Genomic DNA, 22,674 nt, shown 5'->3' with positions numbered 1-22,674 from the left:
TATGGGAAAGATTTTCTCCTTGATAAAAGAGAGAACCGCACAAGTAGAAATTTCTTTTGCCCTCTTTTCTCTCCTCCTGTTTTGGAAGCTATTGTGTAAGGATGACTGCCTAAAGCTATGGCAGCCATTTTGCAACCATGAGGTAAGATGTGGCGACTCCTAAAGATTTTCAGCTGAGGATGGTAGAGTGGAAGGATAACAAGAATCTGGGGTCTGTAATGACCTTATTGGGCTACTAAACCAACTTAGACATCTTCCCTCCATACTTCCTGTTAGGTCAGTAATAAATGTCCTTTCAATTTAAGGTTCTATGAGTAGCATTGTTTAGTACTCGCAGCTGAGTGCATACAAACTGAAGGGAAAATTTACTGCCTATTACTGATAGGGGATAAAAGAAGTGGAAAGAAAATAAATGGATATTAGCCATCCCTCTCCAAAAGTGTCCAGTTTATATTCAGCCTAAATGCATACATCAATTTCTATAAAAAATAATGACCAGTCTACAAAATGAACATACTGAACAATACGACAGGACGGACCAAAGATGAACATGTTGTTCAGCGGCTTTTACTTCTAGAGTTTAATAAGCAGTAAAAGAGATTCATACATATTGGGGATGTTTCATAGGGTTACAATGAAAAGAAAGGAAGGAAGAAACAGACAGAGGGTGGGGAGGAGAGAAGGAGGCTCCCTAACACATTCTTCGTTATTTCGGAAAGTCTATTCCTTTAGAATTCTGGTTAACTGAGGTTTTATTATGACAACCATTAATCAGTCCTCATATGGTTCAGATTACCACTCTTTGGAAAGAATGCTTCAGTGCTTCTTCCACACAAATACAAATTCTACATTGGCTCAGAAATCAGAAACTCGGTGCCATGAAGGATTCTGTCCCTCAGCCATACCTGGAGCCAATTCCATTTATAATTCTGCTCTCCTTGCAGAAACTTCATCTAATTCAACAGATTTCCAAAGAAATAGCCACTTTTCTCCCCCACAGTTCAAATAAGGGTCTTCCTGGTCTACTGAATCCCATGCTATCATTCTGAATGTCCCATGTATTACTGAGGCACCAAATCACCCTTAAGACATATCCGTTATGTGTATTAGAGTTACAACAGGACTTTGGATTTTATTTATTTTTATTTATTTATTTTGAGAGAGCATGCTCGTACTCTTGTGTGAGTAGGGGAGGGACAGAAAGAGAGGGAGAGAGAGAAACCCAAGCAGGCCCCGCACTGTCAGCTCAGAGCCCCACGTGGGGCTCAATCTCATGAACCCATGAGATCACAACCTGAGCCGAAATCAGGAGTCGGACAATGAACTGAGCCACCCAGAGGTTCCAGGGATTTAGATTTTAGAAGGCTAGTAGAATGTTCCTTCTACCACCCTAAAAGTTTTCTCATGGTTGTGGGGGGGAGCATTTGAGACTAATGAAAATGTAGCCAATTTGCTAAAACTATATACTTCTCTATTGATTGTGATACACGATCCAAATTGACAGATTTGCTGGTTCTATGTTATATTTTTAATTTTTAGTTCAAAGGGTTGGGTTTATGTTTCAGTTACTTTGAAGACAGCTCTGCATTCTTAATGTCTGTAGGAAATTTTTGTTTTTCCCCATCATCACTATTCTAAATATACTCTTACTATTATCAGAAGTCATCATATTAAATAGCAAACTGCATCATCAATTTTATACTGAAAGTCAGTAGCAAAATAAAATTCACTTTACAGTAGAGATCCTTAATCCAAGTCCCTGGCCTTCTAGAGAATCAATGGAAGGGTTTTGTGGGGGGTACTCCATGAACCCTCTGTAATCAGACATGCCTTTTGGTACATGAATACACACATTCCTGGGGGAAAAGTTGCTAACTTTCAGCTTTTAGTAAGGGTCCATGATCTAAAAGATATGAAGAACCACAGTTTTATGGCATTCTTTACTATAAAGCCTATCAGGATGTTTACTGAAGCATGCAGTATCTCCTTTAGTATGGGAGAAGAGAGATAAATACATTTAAACCAGAGATAAATGCTTATCTTTATTAGATCGTATTGTTTTTCCCCTAGATTTTGATGTTGAAGGAAACCTTCTGCAATGATGGGAACGTTTTATATCTCTGCTGTCTGATAGGGTAGCCACTAGCCATATGTGATCATTAACCACTTGAAATATATGGCTAGTACAACTGGGGAACAGAGTGCTTTTAAATTCAAATAGCCACATGTGGCTGGGAGTGACCACATTAGGCAGCATAGGCCTCGACTTAATATTCTATGGAGGAGCGCCTGGTTGGCTCAGTTGGAAGAGCACGCAACTCCTGATCTTGGGGTCTTGAGTTCGAGCCCCACATTGGGTGTAGAGGTTACTTAAAATAAGTAAAGAAATAAACTTAAAAAATACTCTGTGGAGACAGATTATGTCTCTAAAGAGCTCAGCTGTGAGAACCATGTCTAATATGCCTTGTATACCTAGTATGTGACTCAGAATTGGTAGAGAAAAATCCCCTTAAGTTTCTGATGACACATAAATCATGCGTTCTTATGCTTATGTGTCTGGAATGGTTTTATCCTACTCGGTACGGCTTCGGTACATAAATTTGAAATGTGACAATGCTGGAGAGATCTGGATGTTTAGACAAAGGTATTTTGTACCATTGGAAGCCAGAGGGTATTTATTTGTGGGAGCCAGACGATTTAGTGCTACCAAATGATTTGCCAAAGGGGCTACAATGCAGCCGCAATAAAGTGAAAAGGACATTTGGATGGCTTATGAACAAAGATCAAACCCAGGGCATTGCCAGGAAAACAGAGGCTAAAGACGAAGCCAAAGATATGACTGTCAAATCCTTTGTTAAATCAAGGTGGTGCCTCAGTATCTTCAATCATACAATAGGTCCCTGAAAGAGAATGAGGATGTGTCTCATAGATCCTTTCAACCAAACAGCAGAAGAGAGTTTATATCTATAAAATCTGTGGCTATGGTTTTGTCTAATGAAGTGAATTCCAAGAAGATTCACAGAAGACCCACAATGTTCTTAATGAATTCTATACGCAGAAATATCCCCAGCATGACGGAGAAGACAGAAACATTACAGAATGAGGAAAGGTCTTTGAACTCCCAGAACTGTCCTGTCAGGAAGCAGGCTCACAGAACTGCTTGGCTGTCAACAGGTGTGATCTTTCATAAAAATAAAATAAAATAAAATAAAATAAAATAGTGCTCAGAGATTGGAATCAAGAGGGCAGAGAATCATAAGGAATTCTTTTCAGGGGCGCCTGAGTGGCTCAGTTGGTTGAGTGTCTGACTCTTGATTTTGGCTCAGGTCATGATCCCAGGGTTGTGGGATTGAGCCCCGTATCAGGCTCCATGCTGAGTGTAGAGCCTGCTTGGGATTTTCTCTCTCTCCCGCTCTGTCTCTCCCCACTGCTTACATTCTCTCTGTAAAAATAAAAAAAATATGGGCACCTTGGTAGCTCAATAGGTTAAGTGTCCGACTTCAGCTCAGGTCATGATTTCACAGTTCGTGAGTTCAAGCCCGGCGTAAGACTCTGTGCTGACAGCCCGGAGCCTGGAGCCTGCTTTGGATTCTGTGTCTCCCTCTCTCTCTGCACTTCCCCTGCTCATGCTCTCTCTCTCTCTCTCAAAAGATAAACATTAAAAAAAATAATAAACAATAAATAAATTTTAAAAATAATAATAAAAAAATAAAAAGCATTATTTTCAGACTGTGACACATGACCAATAAACTACCGAAATTGAGGCAGCTAGATTTCTGAGTTTCTAGAGAGCAGTGACTACTTTATGCCCCCAATTTAACCTCATTTTTACATAAATTTTTTAATGTTTTTATTTATTTTTGAGAGAGAGAGAGACAGAGAGACAGAGCACAAGCTGGGGAGGGGCAGAGAGAGGGAGACACAGAATCTGAAACAAGCACAGAGCCCGACGTGGGGCCTGAACTCGTGAACCATGAGATCATGACCTGGGCCAAAGTCAGACGTTTAACCAACTGAGCCACCCAGGCACCCCTAACCTCATTTTTAAAAGGAATGTCTATAGCAGTTATATTATGCCTACCCCACCATTGTAGGCTGGGTGCATGGGAAGCAGATAACTTATCTCTTTAGTTTTACAGGTCTCCAGATAAAGAAAAACTATATTTAAGGAGTAACAGCTAAGGAAGTATAGATGAGGGGGCTCATACCTACCCAGACCTGATGTGGATGATGAGACTGTGGATTCTGAGTTGATGGTAGAATGAGATGAGACTTTAGGGACCTCGGGAGGGGGTGAATGGATTCTGCATGGGGGAATGACATGAGTCTTTGGGTGCCAGAAGGTACAGACTGAGGTATGCGTCCCCTAAGACGGCTGAGTGGGGGAGGGAGTGCAACCTGGCAGAATATATGGTTTTGAGCATCTTATGCTGCTAGATTTTACCTGAGACCATATCCCTGCTCGGCACTTTTTTGCTCCCCTCCCTCACTTGTAGATTTTCCCTGAGAGCAGTCCCTCCACAAGCCACAGACTCAGCTTCCGGGGGACCAAGTTAAGACAGCCATTGAATCTCCCTAAAAGTCAAATACCCCAACTGGCCATGTGTCATAGGGTTGCTGTAAAGGTCAAATGGCATATGTATAGGGTTTTAAAGTACTATATTAAAATACAATAATTGGTACAGTGCTTGGTTTTTTTTTATAAACTTCTTATTTGATGGTTTATAATCCCATTTTCTATTGAATTCAATGTGTATTATATTTTAGGCTTCTATTACCTTGAGCTATTATGCATGTAAATGAGCTTCTGGTAAAAATATTAAAATATGACAAACTTAATCTGGCCTAATATGTTTTTCGAGAATTTTCAAAGCATTAAGTACAGTCAGGAACCTCAGTGCTACCGAAGTTTACTGTGGATGTTTTCAAACTCCTCCAACTAAACTATCTTGTATAGTGTGTGTGTGTGTGTGTGTGTGTGTGTGTGTGTGTATACACACATACTTTTTTCTCAATAACCACCAGGAAAAGCCACATATTCAATCCTCTAGTAAAATAAACTATGTCAAATTTAGTCTATGGATTCAGATGATCAGATGATAAGATTTGCCTTAGAAAAAAAGTGATTCTCGGGCTCAAAATATTACCGTAGCTTATCCTTTGAGGCAGAAAAACCCCTGTTGCCCACTGTGTGCCTTCACAATCTAAGATCTTTACAAACAGGGAACCTACAGAAGGTGATTTTATTGCTGTGGAATATTACTACTGCATCTCATATTTTTGTGGCTCCTGGTAGCACATAGGAGTGTTCAAATATTTGGACGCCCTGAGGAAGGGTAGACAGAGGGTAGAGTGGTAACCCTTCTCTCCTCCGTGGGTAAATTTACAAAGGTTGCTTAATATATGGGAGGCCACTGAAGAAGCACAAGAGTGAGTCCATTCCAGGAGCTGTGAATATTTATGTTTTTTAAGTTTATTTATCTTGAGAGACAGAAGGAGAGAGAGAGAGAAAGCGTACGTGCACGTGAGTGAGGGAGGGACAGAAAAACAGGGAGAGAGAATCCCAAGCAGTCTCCACGCTCGCGCGGAGCCAGACACAGGGCTCGATCTCATGGGAGAGCATGACGTGAGCCAAAATCAAGAGTCACACACTCAATCGACTGAGCCACCCGGCACCCCCAGGAGCTGTGTATAAATGTGTGTGTTTATTTAATTTTTAAAAAAGAATTTTTTTAATGTTTATTTATTTTTGAGAGGGAGAGAGAGACAGAGTGTGAGCAGGGGAGGGGCAGAGAGAGAGGGAGACACAGAATCCGAAGCAGGCTCCAGGCTCTGGGCTGTCAGCACAGACACCGATACAGGGCTCGAACCCATGAACCGCGAGATCATGACCTGAACCAAAGGCGGACGCTCAATCAACTGAGCCGCCCAGGAGCCCCTAAATGTGTGTGTGTGTAAAGGAGTGGAGCAGATTAGACACTTTAATTTGACAAGAGCTTCAACTTCAAGATGCAGGCCCAGAAAAAGTATGCAGAGGGCCAGAAACTATAAATGAGCCACTCTTCTTTGGAAGCCTCACTCATCCAAGTCAGTAGCAGGCTAACCGAAGATAGCCCAAACCTAAGTGAAGGGGTGGGAGTGGGAGGGCGAGTACACCAAGAAGATGCCTGTTCCAAGTGGAACAAGTGGATCCAGAACAATCAATCTAAACCCTTCCCGAATCACGAGGAATAGAATGAAAGAAATGTTTATCACCAGTGTTTTTCTTGGGGGAGAACGTTTACCAAAATGTTCAGATAGGACAAGTACAGTGTATCTCAAGACATTCACTTCACACTCTCTCTCTTCCCAAGCCCCTGACATGTACCAGCAATCAACTAGAGTAGCGCGTTTTAAACTTTTAACCCAATGTAATGGGTCATAAGGTACTTCTGTAGTGAAAGAGAATTGAAAATGGCAGGGTTTGCAAGCGTCCATCGATAGATGAATGCATTGCTAAAGAAGATATATATATATATATATATATATATATATATATATATATATAGATAGATATATAGATATAGATATAGATGGATAGATATAGATATACACACACACATATATATATCTCCACACATAGACACATTATGTATTACATTATGTATGTAATTATATACTACAGAGTAATATTCCCCTCTGCCATGAAAAAGGATGAGGTCTTGCCATTTTCAGCAACATAGATGGACCTAGTGATTATGCCAAGTGAAACCAGTCAGAGAAAGACAAACGCTATAGGGTCTCACTTACATGTGCCATCGAAAAACTAAACCATGAATAAACAAACAAAAATGAGAAACAGACCCCTAAGTATGGAGAACAAACTGGTGACTGCCAGAAGAGAGGGAGGAGGGGGATGGGGAAAATGGGTGCAGAGGAGTGGGAGAGGCAGGCTTCTGGTTATGGAATGAATAAGTCAGGGGAATAAAAACATAGCCAAGGGAATACAGTCAATGGTGTTGTAATAACACTGTATGGTGACAGATGGTAACTACCCTTGTGGTGAGCAGAGCGTAATGTGTATACTTGTCCAATCCCGGTGTCGCAGACCCGAGACTAATGGACCCATTGTGTGCCAACCATACTTCAATTAAAAAAAAAAGAAAAGAAAATAGCACAGTCTGCTACCTGTATTAAATATAAATGCTGCTTTGTGCAACTTTGTTTCAATTACATGGGTGTGTGTGATAAGGTGTCCCCAGTTTGCACTGGAAACTTCAATTTTGTGTCTGTTGTCCCAGCATTATCAACAGCGCTCCTTTTGACACTCGAAAGCCTCCTAATTGGACAGTAAATGATATAGTTACTCTAATAATAGGCCACAGTAGAATATATATGTCTTCTTATGGGTCTCAGTCAAAATAATTGGAAAAACAGTGATTCTGAATATGGTATTTAAAAAACCCATAGGTAATGGCTTTGTCGTGTTAATTCTTTGTTTCTTCCCTCAAAATGAAGATATCTACCTAAGAAAGGCCCCCAGGAGCTGTGACAGAAGCCTTTGCTTCCCCCTGATTTGTTCAGGACATGGATGTTCAAGCCCATGGAAAGTCAAGCAGGTACTGAGTTTCTTCAACTGCCCATGGCCACCCTGGCTGGTAGGATGCAATTGAAAGCCCTGGGATTGGGGCACCGGGGTGGCTCAGTCAGTTAAGCGTCCGACTTCGGCTCAGGTCAGATTTCACAGTTCGTGAGTTTGAGCCCCGCGACAGGCTCTGTGCTGACAGCTCAGAGCCTGGAACCTGCTTCAAATTCTGTGTCTCCCTCACTCTCTGTCCCTCTCCTGCTCACACCCTATCTCTGTCTCTCAAAAATAAATAAGCATTAAAAATAAATAAATACATAAATAAATAAAAGGAAGAACCCCGTGATTAAGTTCCAGCCCCTCTACTAACTGTATGGTCCCAACTGGGGAAGAAGCCACTTGCCTTTCCTGAACCTCAATTTGCTCATCTGCAAAAGAGAGCGACCATAGAGGACAGTATATATTTTCAAATTATGTTCTCTCACAACAGTCCCACCTTCAACCTGTCGTTGAGATCACTGTGGTCAAGCAAATCAACCTGCCCTCCTCCTCCCCCTCTGACTAGTAAGAAACAATTAGCAGAGGGAATCACTACCCTTCAGCAGGTTCTCTCATTTTCATTGCCTCTTCAAGTCCTCAGTGCAACCCCATGAGGTAGTTATGAGCCAGGCACTAGAATGTAAAGCTGGGAGGGCAGCAACTCTTTGCTACCTTGTTCATGACTGTAAGCTGCGCTCCGAGAATGAAGTGAATATCAATGATAAGAGAAAGAAGGCTTGGACTCCTCTGACCGTAAATCAGATTTTACAACTTTACAACCACTCGTTTCTGTCTTCATGCCTTCCTGGCACAACCAACCTGAAAAGTCCTTCCCCTCCTTCTTAGTCCCTTTCCTGTTTTAAGAGCCAATTTCAAAGCCTGGTTCCTCTCGTTTGTCTTCTCTAACCTTTACTTTAAATCCGATTCACATGGCTAGGCTCTCTTCACATTTTTGGAATTAGGACTGATCTTCTATTGCTTTGGATTTTCGGAAGTCATTTTAGATGTGTGTGTCCCAGGCCACCCATATGGTTCCAGTCTGCCTTCCCAGCTAAACATCAGACTCCTCAAGGAATATGGTGGGGTTTCATTTCCTCTTCCTGCCCCAGTGAAACTAACAAAGTACCCCCACACCACTGGTCTGTTCGAGCTCTCCCATCAGTGTCAAAATGAGACACCCATCTCCCTTAGTGAAGGCTGCACTTACAGAAACAGATAACTGTATTTAAGATTCAAAGAAGCTGCCCAAATAAAGTGGCAACTGGTACATCATTCCTGGCACTGAACCAGTGGTATAATTTACAAAATTCTGGCACATTGTGGCAAAACTGAGAATAACAGGATTCAAGCAAGCTACTAAGAAAAGAAAATGAAATTGCAGCAGCGTGTACCAGGAAGGGTAGGCAGGAAGCCTTTCATTGCACAGCTGTACAATGATATTTTAATAAAGATTAAATGGTAGAGAGATGGAGGGAGAGAGAAGAGCCTGCGAGGAAAGACACTTCGAGTCAACAGCCCTCACGTGAACATTGTGAAAATGTCTACAAGTGCCAGGCTGCAGCCTGCTCAGCTAAAACCTGACGCGTTGTCCTTCTGCAACATTCTCCGGTTCCCTGGCAGAAGACGGAGCGCGAGCACCCAAGGATGAAAACCTGGCCTTCCCTTGAAGCCCTCACGCATGATTTATTTAGCCAACTCCACCCATGATAGGAGGTAGAACGCTCTCTTTGGGGGTAGCTCCTCTCTTTGATTTTGCAAGCACCCATTTCCCATATAGTGCCCTTGAACTGACAGTCACACGCTGGCTGCTGTCAGTTATCATTATCTTCACTGGCAGACTCAAGCTCTGGGGGAAAAAAAGAAGGTGGAGCTGAGCGGATGGCAATTCTGGTTTTCAAAATGATAATCTGCAGGCCTCGCACAACACTTGTTGGGACAGGCTAAGACACAGGACACAATGCCTGGCGCTATCCCTAGGGTCTAGGTGTGAGGGACATCTACTGTGTTCTTCTACATGAAACAAGACCCTTCCTTTTGGAGAACTACATCGTTCCCCATGCCACCTGGGCAACTCTAGTGGCGATGGCTTTATCCCATCCCCTGACCACAGGGGCAATCACATGAATGAAGCTGGGACGATCAGAACCTCCAGAGGACTCTTCTCTGGTGGTAAAGTAAGGAAGATGTGAGCCCTGTAGTTGCCAATGACAAAGGTTAAGTCTCAAAGAAAATGCTAATCTCCAAGAGAATGGAATCACCAGAGAAAAGCAGAGAAAAAACAGAGAAAGAGGGAGAGAAAGAGAGATGCCACAGAATTTGAGTCCCTGGCTCCAGTATTCCTTGGGCCCAACAGCATATTCCTGCCTTTACATAAAACAATACCATCTCCCTTTGGCCAAAGCTAGTTCAAGATGGGTTTCTATTACTCACCATCAAGACTTCTGACTTCAACAGGAGGCCATCAATTCACATCTGAGCAAAATGAGTGCCCACAACATATGGCAGGACATCGGGTTTGGAATAACAAGTCGGTCTCGGCATATCACCTCCAATCCCTTATTTGAAAACAATACCGCAGCTCGGTTTTAGAACACATTAGTGTGTTAAACAAATTCACTGGGACCAGCTTTATTTTCAACAAAATACATTAGATCAGAATAGGTAAAAAAAAAAAAAAAAAATGGCTCCCTTTCTCATTGTAGAAACCCCACGATCCTCACAGGAAAACTTCAGGTAGCAGAACAGGGAGTGGGGGGCAGTATATTGCATCAATGGGCTTCTGGTGTCATCATCCAACAAATACCACATGTAGCCTCCTGCCCAAAATGAGGCACAGGATGGCTTGTAACCCTGCCGGATTTCGGGCACTGGTGAGAGTGGAGCCCAAGTGCCTCTCACCTACACACGTCAGTGTCCCAAAAGTACAATTTTAAGTCAGCTGCTTACAACCTGAACTTGGGTTTCCCTTGGAAACCATATTATAAATGGTGATCAGATCCCCTGAAGAGTCCACAGGAGCCATTTGAAGTCATAATGTTCCTGGGGGGTGACTCAGTCCTCACTAAAAGGAGAGGGCATTCTCCTCTCTCTAGCTCCTGCAACAACATCCCATATCTGCTGCTCCCCGCCCCAGCCCCAGGACACAGCATTCAAGCTCAGCCTACTCCCAGTACAATCATGCTGCTAGTTGGCGGTCTTGATCTGCTGACCTAGAGTCTAACAAAGAGACTAATACCCATATGGATGTTTATATGTGCGTCCTGGTTTCTCTTACTGAGAATCCTCCGGTCCAAGAATTCAAAGCTCAGAAATTCCAGATGCAAACACAAAATCCCATTTTTATGTCTTGGCTGCTGTAAAGGATGCTGCAACTTGTCAATACAGGAGCCTGTTGGCATGCTGGCTCCTTCCCAGCCCCTTGCTAGAGACAGGCCTGCAGTGACGAGCTCCCTTTGTCCTTCCTCCGGCAAGTCATGTCACCAGTAAGCCCCAGGGTCAAGGCAAGACTGCAAGCAGAGAGGGTACTGGTGGAGCTGGTCAAGTCCCCATTTGCGGGGCTGAGGCCAGTTCTCAGAAGCCAGGGGCCAGTGAGGAAGGAAGTACGCACCCTGAAGGGAACTTTGCCAAAGTCACATCTTTCTGCACAACTTTCCAGCACCCTGATGAGCAGATGCAAGTCCAGGGTAAGAAGGAAACAGCAAAATAAAAGGTAAATGCAATGAAGTAGCAGTGATTCCTCCAACCCTTCATCCTGCACAAGCAGCTCTGTGCAGCACCACTTTATTCGGCCTATTGGCCAACGTAGACACCCGTGAGTCCTAACACAGGTGCTCACAGCTTGTAAGGAAGAAGAAGAACCTACCATTTAGTGAACAGACACTACCCTAGGCACCGCCCTGGGTGATTTACATCAAGTATTTATTTAATCAGTGTATTCATATGAAGCCTTCATAAAGAGAAGGAAGAATGTAAGCACACTACTTTGCACCCCTTACAAAAGTTGGCAGTAAATTGTTTGGGGTGGTATTGGTCTTTGAAAGTTTTTTCTAGATGTATGGTAGTCATGTCACACTCAAATCCAATACAACGAAATCAAATCAGGTATGGAATCTTTTTCATCAGTAAGGATGCACTGGGGAAGCAACACATGGGCATTTTTAGAGCATGAATGCAGATGTGTCCTAGAAACTACCACTCTTCAATGAAACGCTGAGCAAGGAATTGCAAATGAAAACTAAAAGCGGGCAGTACATGGGAAGCATCCTAGCAATTTAGCAAAGGCACCCCTTTGTTTTAGTGTAAAATGCTGAACAAGTGATGGGGTAGCCATCTCCACATAGAATTTTATAGTATGTGAACTTGAGGTACAAGTGTCCTTCAACCCATCAAACTACTAGATTGTGCTGGTCTAATCCCATAAAATACATTTTAGAATTTTTTAATATTTATGTATTTTTGAGAGAGAAATAGAGAAAGAAAGGGCAAGCACAAGTTCAGGAAAGTCAGAGAGAGGGGGAGACACAGAATCCAAAGCAGGCCCCAGGCTCTGAGCTGTTAGCCCAGATCCTGATGCAGGGCTCAAACCCACAAACCATGAGATCATGACCTAAGCTGAAATCAGATGCTTAACTGACTGAGCCACCCAGGTGCCCCCCATACAATACATTTAAAAGTAACTATAGGTTGGAAAGGGAACCGGTTGCAAAGTCAAGCAGTTAGGACTCTATTTCAAGCAACATGTGAACCATTGTAGCCTGACTGGGATCATACAAAAATCAAGTAAAAATTTTCAATTTTTGAAAAATTATTTGAAATCTACTTCGAGTTTGCAAGAAAGAAGGAATACTTAGAGGCCAAAACCTTTGCAAAAGCAGGAACCTGGTCAGATAAGCACAGGTTGGGTTTCACCTTTCATTCTGAGGACAACTATTGAAATTGAACTTTGACTTCCATGGACTGGACTCACTGAAGACTGAAAGTTTCAGAGGAGACCTCTCTCCTCCCCTCATCACCCACACAGAGCTGATATGCCAAACGTCTACACACTCAGCGTAAAGAGTAAGCTAGAAATAAATCCAGTCCATGTACCAGGCCTACAAAGAAAAGTTCTTGTCTTACACCCTAGCACTGAATGGAAGATGAAAAAACCCTCCCAGGAGAATTGATGACTACACTATTACTGCTATTGTATTATTACTAGAATCTCATTAACAATAATTAAAGCCACAGTGATACCATTTCACACCCAACCAGTTTGGGAAAAATTTTTAAATCTAACGAGATCACAATGATGTTGACAACGATGGTGAGCGCAAGAAACACACATCGGTTGTAGGACTTTAAATTGGTACAAATTGGTACAATACAGTGCCTTTAGTAAACAACTGGGTATTGCTGAACAAACTCAAAATTATGCATGTAGTGTGACCCAGCAATTCCACACCTAGGTATTCATTCTAGAAAATTCCTGCACATTGTTCCAGGGAAATGCACAAGAATCTTCCTCACAGCACTGTTTGTGATAACAGAACACTAGCAAGAACCCAAATACCCATCAAGAGCACCATGAATAAAGGAGGGCATATTTATGCAATGGGATTCTATAGAGTAATGTGAATGAGCTGACGAAAACTACATGCAATAATATAAACAAATCTGAAGAATCTAATGTTGAGAAAAGCAAGGTGAGGAAGAATACATTCAGTATGAGACCATTCACACAAAAGTCAAAAACACATGCAAACATAAATAATACATTGTTAGAGATATAAACATATTTGGTAACACTATGAAGAAAGCCAGAGGAATGGTTAACCTGAAGGTTGGATATTGGTTACCTCTGAGGTGATAGAAGGGATAGAATCCAGGAGGCGCGTAGCAAGGACTCTGAGATAACGCTTATGTTCTTTTTTGATAATGTTTGTTTGATTAAACTAGCTGGTAAGTACACAGCTATTTGTTGTTGCTGTTGTTGTTTATGACTTTACCCATATTATATATTCTTTTGTTCTACTCAATGTTTAATTAAACCTTTTTTTTTTTTAACCAGAGCAATTACAACGTCTTTGATGCAAAAAGTTTGTTAGGTTGGTTTTTCATTTGTTTGCAATTACAAGAACTTGTTTATCCTAGAAGTTCTTAAGAATGACCATTTGAGCCTCCAGTAAAAGGCACACTTTGCCAATGAAATTAGAGAGTCTTAGATCTGGAAACACTCTCAGAAGATAATCTGATGCAGACACCAGCTTCAAGGACATACTGTCCCAGCCAAGTCTCAAGCAATTCCCAACATTTTACCTCTAGGATGGTCCACGGTCCTTCCTTAAAGCCTACCGAAAATTTTTCTTGCTTTAATACGTATGCCAATATCCTACCATCGCTACCACTAATGCTCAGGAGAAACCTTCGGTGTGGGTCAGATACATGTGGGGAAGGGCTGATGAGAATATAACAAAGTGGACAGAAAAGGCCTCTCGGGGCTCAGGTCAACTGAAGGCAAGGCCAAGTGCACAGACAATAGAACTTGCCATCTCTGCAATGGGAAGTTAGGGTTCTGAATGAAGACTGCCCAGGAGAGAAGGGCCTGGAAGTGCTGATCACCATGGCAAGACGAGAAAGGATCTGAAGTCTGGGAAAGAACAAAAGGGAAAAGGCTTATAAATTAAATCCATAAAATGTATCTTCCCAAAGAGATTAGAAAAACTTTAAAAGATCATCAGTATCTAGTGTTCTTACAGTGTGGGGAAACATATCGCTTATAGATGTGCAATTGGCAGGAGTCTGTCTGGAAAGCAAACTGGCAATACCCATGAAGATCCTTAAAAACACACATGAACCGTATGCCAGTCACTTCCAAAATTCATCCTAAGGGAACAGAGAAGTGTGCATAAACCACAATGTTCACTGTGATGGTGTTTATCCTAACAAGAAGCTGAAAATACTCTAATGTCCATCAAAAGGGGACTGGTTAAATAAATTATGACAGAGCTATTAAAAATAATGATACAAGGGGCGCCTGGGTGGCTCAGTCGGTTGAGCGGCCGACTTCGGCTCGGGTCATGATCTCAGGGTCCGTGAGTTCGAGCCCTGCGTCGGGCTCTGTGCTGACAGCTCAGAGCCTGGAGCCTGTTTCAGATTCTGTGTCTCCCTCTCTCTGACCCTCCCGCATTCATGCTCTGTCTCTCCCTGTCTCAAAAATAAATAAACGTTAAAAAAAATTTTTTTTTTTAAATAATGATACAAAAAATAATTGAAATGACAATGCTATGCAGACTAAAGCATGGGGGCAGGTGTTAAGGTCTATACGTGTGAAATATATTTTAAAAAACTAGATACACTGATGGACGGATAGAGGCATGGATAGATACACAATGAAGCATGTACAGTAAATGTTAATCGTGGAATTGAGTTGGTACCATATGGCTGTTCACCATAAAAATGTTTCCAACTCTTCAGTGTCTTTGAAATTTTTGCCAACATTTTATTGGTAAAAATATCAATTAGAATGGAAAGGGGACCCCCGCAAATTTTAAGTTTACAAAGAGCAGATTACCCAAACACAGATGGATAAATAACACTGGTGTCGTTATATGAACGTACGTAGAGAATAGAGCCTAGAAACATAAACGCCAACATTAAAAGTGGTTATCTCTGGGTGGTAGATTACAGGTGACTTGATTTTCTTTTTCATACATGATGCTTTTCAGTCATTTTGGATTTTTTTTCAACGGCCTGGTGTTACTTTTACAATTATTTAATAAGTTATTTCCAAAAAAGCAAGTAGAGAATAGAGCTAAAGTATTTCAACAGTGGAAAGCAGGAAGGGGGTGAGTTTGGGAGTGGGGCAGAGTGGAGCAAGCCCAAAGCCCAGGCAGCCATGCCGGCCCTGCTGCTGCTGCGCCAGCTGGCTTTCGACACCCGGCCCTAAACACTGTCTTGCCCTCTCAGGAATCTAGAAGCTTCCACCATGGCCTGCTACTCCCATAGTCACGTGGAAGAGTCGCTGAATTAGTGACCAGGCAAGAGCAGCATCCTGTCCATCGTATTATGACATAAAGTGCCCAGATTCCCTATGTTTTCATCTAAACAGAGAGCTTTATGGTGACAAGAAGATAAAGATGAATTTTATACTACTTGAGAGGCTGTGGAAACATTAACAGATTAACAGATGAAGACTAGCTTCTCTCAACTCCTGCTATGTTTGCAGCACCTCTGTGGAGATGAACTACCATCAGAGGTAGAAAAACAGCACACAGCGGGAAGAGGGTTTGAAACAAGAGCAGCGAGACCCTCAGCAGGCTCAAATTTCCAGAGCCACCTCAGGGCCTGAAAGGACATACGGGGCAGGCTATGGAACGATTCCTTGTAATCACTGAAAAACAAAAGGGAACCAAAGAAATGTCAAAGACGAAGGACGGGCAATTTTCAAACCGGTTAACATACGGAGTGTGGAAACTACAGACAGGAAAATCTTCAATTGTATCCTCAGTTTTGTTTGAGAAGGTCTTTTTAAACAGAAAAATGAGGAGAATGTTTTTAAATAGGGATAATTTGGAATCCGCCCTGGTTCAAAAAGAAAAATCAGGCCAAATTAACCTCATTTCCTTGGTTTACTTGATAGAATGGCCCTCTGATACAGCACATTGCGTTTGCATGAAGGCCCATACACCCTCACTTGATATCCCTGTGTCTGGACAGTAATACTTGAAGCTGATATAAATACCCTAAAAAATACTGATTTATATACTGTGTTTGCAAAAGCAGTGACTTTTCAACTTTTTTTCTTACCACAACCCACAGTGAGAAATAAACTGTATCTAGTGACTCAGTAAACATATACATTTACACGACGGAAAATAGTGTCACAGAACAATACTTAAGGTGTGATGCCTTCTCATATTTTGTGTTCTATTCCATTTTAGTTTCAAAAAAGTGCTGGTGAAGGGGTGCCTGGGTGGCTCAGTTGGTTAAGCCTCTGACTTCAGCTCAGGTCATGATCTCGCACTTCCCGAGTTCGAGCCCCACATCCGGCTCTGTGCTGACAGCTCGGAGACTGGAGCCTGCTTGGGATTCTGTGTCTCCCTCGCTCTCTGCTCCTCCTCTGCTCACACTCTGTCTCTTTCTCTCTCTCTCTCTCAAAAATAAATAAACATTAATTTTTTTTTTAAGTGCTGGTCATGACCCAGGAAACGGAGTTTATAACCCACTAATGGGTGACGCTCCTTCAGGAGATATGCCGTAGGGCTTTGTGTAGTTCTAGGAGTTGAAGAATTAAGAATAATTTTCACAAGTCACAAAGCTGGAGAGGACAGGTCCTTAGTTTTGTTCCTCCCAAAGCGGGCCCTGAGATAAGGACTTGGGTGCAGGTAGGTGACTTGGGAGGTGACTGCAGAAACCATAATGAGAAAGTTAGGGGAAGTAAGAATAAAAAAAAGAGTAAAGTCCACAAAGGTGTGCTAATGAGCAGGCTGCTTCTGGAGACGACCACACTCATTCCCAACTGGGGAAGCTCTGCAGAGTGGGTATTTATGCACTGACTCCCGCCCCTACCTGGCTGAGGGCTGGCCTCGGGGGTGTTTTATCTTCTACTCTTCCAGAACTTTCTGCGAAGCAAGCTCCCACAGCACCAATGAAAGCCTGCAGGCAAAGCCTCTGAGACACAGGGACATCCGAGGCCAGAAACCATCAGCATGAGTGGGAACGGTCTACCTGGGCTGCAGGAGAATGCGAAGGTGGGCTGAGGGGAAATGGGGCGGGGCATCGGCAGCAATGGCTACAAATGGGCAAGATGACAGATGAAGAAATCATCAGAGGCAGTAGCTGGTTGGAAATCTACAAGGAGAAACTGAATAGAGATTATAAACATGAAGTCTTGTATATTTCTTCCCACACTAAGCTGTACAAACCCAGTGTGTGGGGATCTGCCCTGGCCGACTTGGTCAGCTAGTTGTCCACACTGTGAACTAGCAGGTGAAGCACCCTCTTGAAAAGAGAAAGCAACATGGGGCACCTGGGTGGCCCAGTCGGTTAGGTGTCTGACTTCGGCTGGCTCAGGTCATGATGTCATGTGGGTTTGAGCCCCATGCTGGGCTCTGTACTGATGGCTCTGGAGCCTGCTTCAGATTCTGTGTCTCCCTCTCTCTCTGCCTCTCCCCTGCCCATGCTCTGTCTGTCTCTCTCTCGCTTTCTCTCAAAAATAAACATTAAAAAATTTTTAAAAAAAGAAATCTGTTAAAAAGAGAAAGCAACAGTGACCAGCAAGAGGGCAGAGGCTAAACTACAGAAGAGCAGTTTATTCTAGACTGAACCAACTACACCAGGAATACCAGGCCATTTAGACCAACTCTAGGGCCACATTTAGAGAATGACACAGACCTGCTAGAAGAGGCTAGAAAGAAAAACCAAAAAGTGACCAGTATGCACTAGCTTTAATAACAAGGAAATAAGTAACCAAATAATTAAAATGTTTCTTGAATGGTGAGGAAAGTTTCAATTTGTTGTCTGAAGAAAACTAGACTTCAGGGTAAACAAGAATGCCTGTGTTCCGATTTCTCGTGGATGAAAATATAAAGAGAGATATTTGGTCTGCATAATCCCCAAAGTGAAAAACAGGGACAGTGTTTGGAAGTTATCCAGAAGCTAATTTCAGCTCAATTTGGGGAAAAATTTTCTAAGGCTTTGAGACCATCTTGAGATGCCATCAAATCTCAAGGAGCCTGAAATGTTCCTGCAAGGCTGGGGGAGGCTGGCGGGGTAGGGGGGAGTGAGCCAGGGATCCTTGTGCTGGGGAGGAGCATGGAGATCTCAGGCCCTTTCCAAGATTAAGATTCTGTGGGTCTATAAAACTATAATACCAAATAATATATCGCACATAGACTCCCAGATTGGCTTCTATGTCATCGAAAAGCAGGCTCTGGGGAGGGACAGATGGGCAGAAGGGTGGAGGAAAGAACCAAAGAAGACTCTAAACATAAGAGAGAGACATAATGAAAAGGCAGGGTGATGAACACCTCCACAAGATCATTTCGTCAGCCCTGGGGAGGAGGGAAGAATCTATGGCTTTCAATCCACTGTTGGTTACAAACTTGGGCTCCTGCCCCCTCCCCGGCTATAAAAGGAAGGGGGTGGGGGGTGGAACGAGAGAAGCTTCAAAGAAGAATCATTTCCTATGTCTTGGATCCAATGTAAAAAGAGAAAAGCAAGAGGTTTCAGTGCTGTCATTTAGAAAATAAGCTACAGACTCCCTCGCACATATTGTCGGAGCCTTGGAGCACAAACGTGCAGGGAAACTATAAATCCAGATGTGCCCTGGCTTGTTAGAAAGCGTGCACAGCAAATATCAAACAAGCAAGCACCCCGGGGTGGGGACCAAAATCACTGCATGATTATCACTGTGATTTTCGGCTGCGGCAAATACCTCCTTTTAAGTAGGATTCTGCAGCACTGATGGTACAAAGACGATGCAGGTGCCAGGAAGCAAAAGTACCCTGGTGAGCAGAATAAAAGGTCTTGAAGAGGAAAATGAATTTTTAAGTTCTGAGGCCCAAGTAAAAAATCAGGAATCGTGCCACATGCCACTTCTCTCCTCTTGTGCACTTCTCTCTTCCGGATACTTTTTTGTAAATGTTTTATTTACAGAAAAGTATACGGTTCAACGAACTGTCACAAACTGAAGACACCCGCGTAAAAACACTCCACTCGAGAAATGGACCACAACCAGAATTACACCACCATCCTGACTTCTAACATCGTCACAGGTTGTTTTCTTTCATATTCTTAAAAAGTGCAGAGAGAACGTTGTAAGCAGACTAAAAATGCAGTGTGGTACCTTCAGAGGTGAGGTTCTGGGAACAGCGCGGTGCCTTTCTAGAAGACTGGGAGTGAAACAGTGGAGTGGGTAGCAGAGGTACCAGCCGGCTGCTGCGCGACCTCGGCCAGCCCCACTGTCTCTGAGTCTTACTGTCCTCCCGTTGAAAAGCGGAGTTGGTGTATTCTTTTGAAGATCGTTAAACTCAACACCAGGCATTGCCACAGAGGGAAAGACTTATTTCAAGACGGTGAGCATGAGGACACAGATGAGCTGGATGATCAGACTGATCAATGACAGAGTGGCTGGAGGAAAGGAGGGAAGGTCTCGGCTCGTGGGACTGGAAGCTCCAGTCAAAAGCAGCATGGCCCCATTTTAGATTCGATCCTGACTTATACTCCTGAAGCGTTTCTATGAGCTAATGATGAATAACACGTCAACATTGTTGTCTCACAAGAGAAGACTTCAAAAGAGCCTATTAAACTGGGGGACTTGGCTTTTGCTGATTTTTTTCAATTTTTTTTAACACTTATTATTAAGAGACAGAGCGCGAACAGGGAAGGGGAAGAGAGGGAGACACAGAATCCGAAGCAGGCTCCAGGCTCTGAGCTGTCAGCACAGAGCCCGACGTGGGGCTTGAACCCACAAACCACGAGATCATGACCTGAGCCGAAGTCGGACACTTAACTGACTGAGCCACCCAGGCACCCCTGGCTTTTGCTGATGTTTTGAACAGAAATTGGATGTTAATGCAAATGTTGTTTTCTGAACCTCAGCTCTCGCTCGAATTAAGCTGCAGTCAATTTCAGATGTCTGCACAAAATCAGGATGTATGGTTGGTTCCTCTGTGATTGGAAATAGCGTGGGTGGGAGTAGGAAGCAGAGCCAATCACCTGAGCTAGGGCCACCTAGTACATGACCTGCACAGCTCATGGGTCTACTGCAGAAAGCAGTCACCTGACTAAAGTAGAAAAGAACCACACAGTTCCTCGAGTTCGCTCTTTTATAAATAAAATGGATATAATTTCACGTATGTTTTTTTAAGTTTATTTATTTTGAGAAAGAGAGAGAGCAGGGGAAGGGCAGTGAGAGAGGGAGAGAGAGAGAAAGAATCCCAAGCAGATTCCTACTGTCAGCGCAGAGACCAAGGCGGGGCTCAAACTCACAAACCGTGAGATCATGACCTGAGCTGAAACCAAAAGTCAGACGCTGAACTGACTGAGCCACCCCGGCGCCCCTTCACTTACGTTTTAAAGCTTTTTACTTTCATGATACCAATACGAGTGCCAAAATTAAAGTAATTAATTGAAAAGTTCACCAAGAGCCTCATCTGTATGAAAAATCATGTTTTACTGAATCTCCATTAATTCCACAGTTTCCATTGTTCAGGCTACAGATAGGATCGTTCATTCGCCACTAAGATGAGCTATCTAATAAAGCAAAAGAAGGAGGCCTTTGATGTATAATTGCTCTGCATAGTCATGTTCCTTCAATCATTACCAGCATTACGTTATGAAAAAAAAAAAAACTTTAGATAGAATTGAGTTCATTTAAAGGAACAAAAGTAACTTACACCTGTGTCACTTAGAAGTATATTATCCTTTTGAACTTTCAGAGTGACTCGACTCCATAAGATTAGTATTCCCAACTTGTTAAATTGTGATTGTTTTCTAATCTCATCCTACTAGATATATCTTTGGTGAGGAGAAAGTGTGTTCCAATGCAAAGCATTCCAGTCGTTTCTCAAAATTGTAATATTTATAAAACATCATGCAAATGCAAAAAGGATATTTAGCATCTGCAATGAAGTAAGAAGTTATTTATCAAAGTCTACCAATATACTTGGTACCACAGTCAAGAAAATGTAGGAAAGAGGGGCGCCTGAGTGGCTCAGTCAGTTAAGCATCCAACTTCGGCTCAGGTCATGATCTCACGGCTGGTGAGTTCCAGCCCCACGTTGGGCTCTGTGCCGACAGCTCAGAGCCTGGAGTCTGCTTCAGTTTCTGTGTCTCCCTCTCTCTCTGCCCCTCCCCGTTGGTGCTCTGTCTCTCAAAAATAAACATTAAAAAAAAGAAGAAAATGTGGGAAAGAAAGAAGAAACAAAAGAAAGGAAGACAGGAGGAAGGAAATCACCCATTTGACCACCACGAAAAAGATTATATAACATTATCAGAACAGCTCACAAGATTCCAGGTCTGGGTATGATGAAGTAAATACACTCCACCTTGACTTTCCTACAGAATGCAACTAGCAAACCCGAACAGGGTACACTGAACAGCTATCTGAGGACTCTGAAACATAAACATTAGCAGACAGACTGGAGAAGAAGACAAAATTTGAAGTGCCACTGAATTGGTGGTAGCTTTCCCTTGGACTGAATTCAGGTCAGCCCAAACACAAAAGTGGACACTGGGTGCAAACACAGTTCCAGAAGAAGCCCTTTAGCTCTGGCTCAGAGTAGAAAAGGAGACTCTTAATGTCCAAAAAGAAGGGAAAATCTTTCAGTTTTCCTTTGTTTGTCTTCTTTGTTCTCTCGTGTCCCGGGCCCCAGGTAACCTCGTGGTGGCAATAGGCAGGAGTGATGGCACTGGCAGCTATGGCAGTAGCAGCAGGGGTCTGTGGGCACTTGAAACTCCTGAGTAGGGGGAACCTTTGTCTCTGGAAAACTAGAGAAGCTGTGGTCTCAAAACGTAGGGGAGATCACCCATGGCTTTTTGTCCTTCCCTGTATTCCCCTTGCTTGGTTAATTTTTTCCAATCTTTTTTTTCTGTTCTTCAGGGACTTATGGGACAAAACCAAAAGGTCTACCACTCAAGGCAACAGAGTTCAAGAAGGAGAAGAGAACGAATGTGGTGGGATGCAGCTAAAGCAGTGCATAGAGGGAAATTTATAGCATCCGATGCTTAGATCACAAAATAGGAAAGGTATCAAAACAATAAACTAAGCTTCCACCTTAACAAATTAGATAAAAAGAAGAAAATAGAGGTGGTTCAACCAGTTAAGCATCAGACTCTTGGTTGTGGCTCAGGTCAAGATCTCTCAGTTCATGAGATACAGCCCTGCACTGGCTTTGCACTGACAGCATGGAACCTGCTTGGGATTCTCTCTCTCCCTCTCTCTGCCCCTCCCCTGCCTGCACACGTGCACGTGCACTTTCTCTCTCTCTCTCTCTCAAAATAAATAAATAAACTTTTAAAAAAGAAGAAAATAAAGCCAAAGCAAGAAAGAAATCATAAATGTAAAAGCAATCAATGAAACAACACAA

At 42.8% G+C, this 22,674-nt stretch overlaps 1 protein-coding gene across 2 annotated transcripts in view; it reads right to left on the bottom strand.

The window, feature by feature from the left end:
- Nucleotides 1–22,674, bottom strand: part of SRPX (sushi repeat containing protein X-linked) — a 111,537-nt gene that overhangs the window by 65,827 nt on the left and 23,036 nt on the right. The window lies entirely within an intron of this gene.

The sequence above is a fragment of the Panthera onca genome, chromosome X, assembly GCF_046562875.1.
Source record: "Panthera onca isolate mPanOnc1 chromosome X, mPanOnc1 haplotype 2, whole genome shotgun sequence".
NCBI classification, from domain to species: Eukaryota; Metazoa; Chordata; class Mammalia; order Carnivora; family Felidae; genus Panthera; species Panthera onca.
This window is presented reverse-complemented; position numbering and strand designations above follow the sequence as displayed.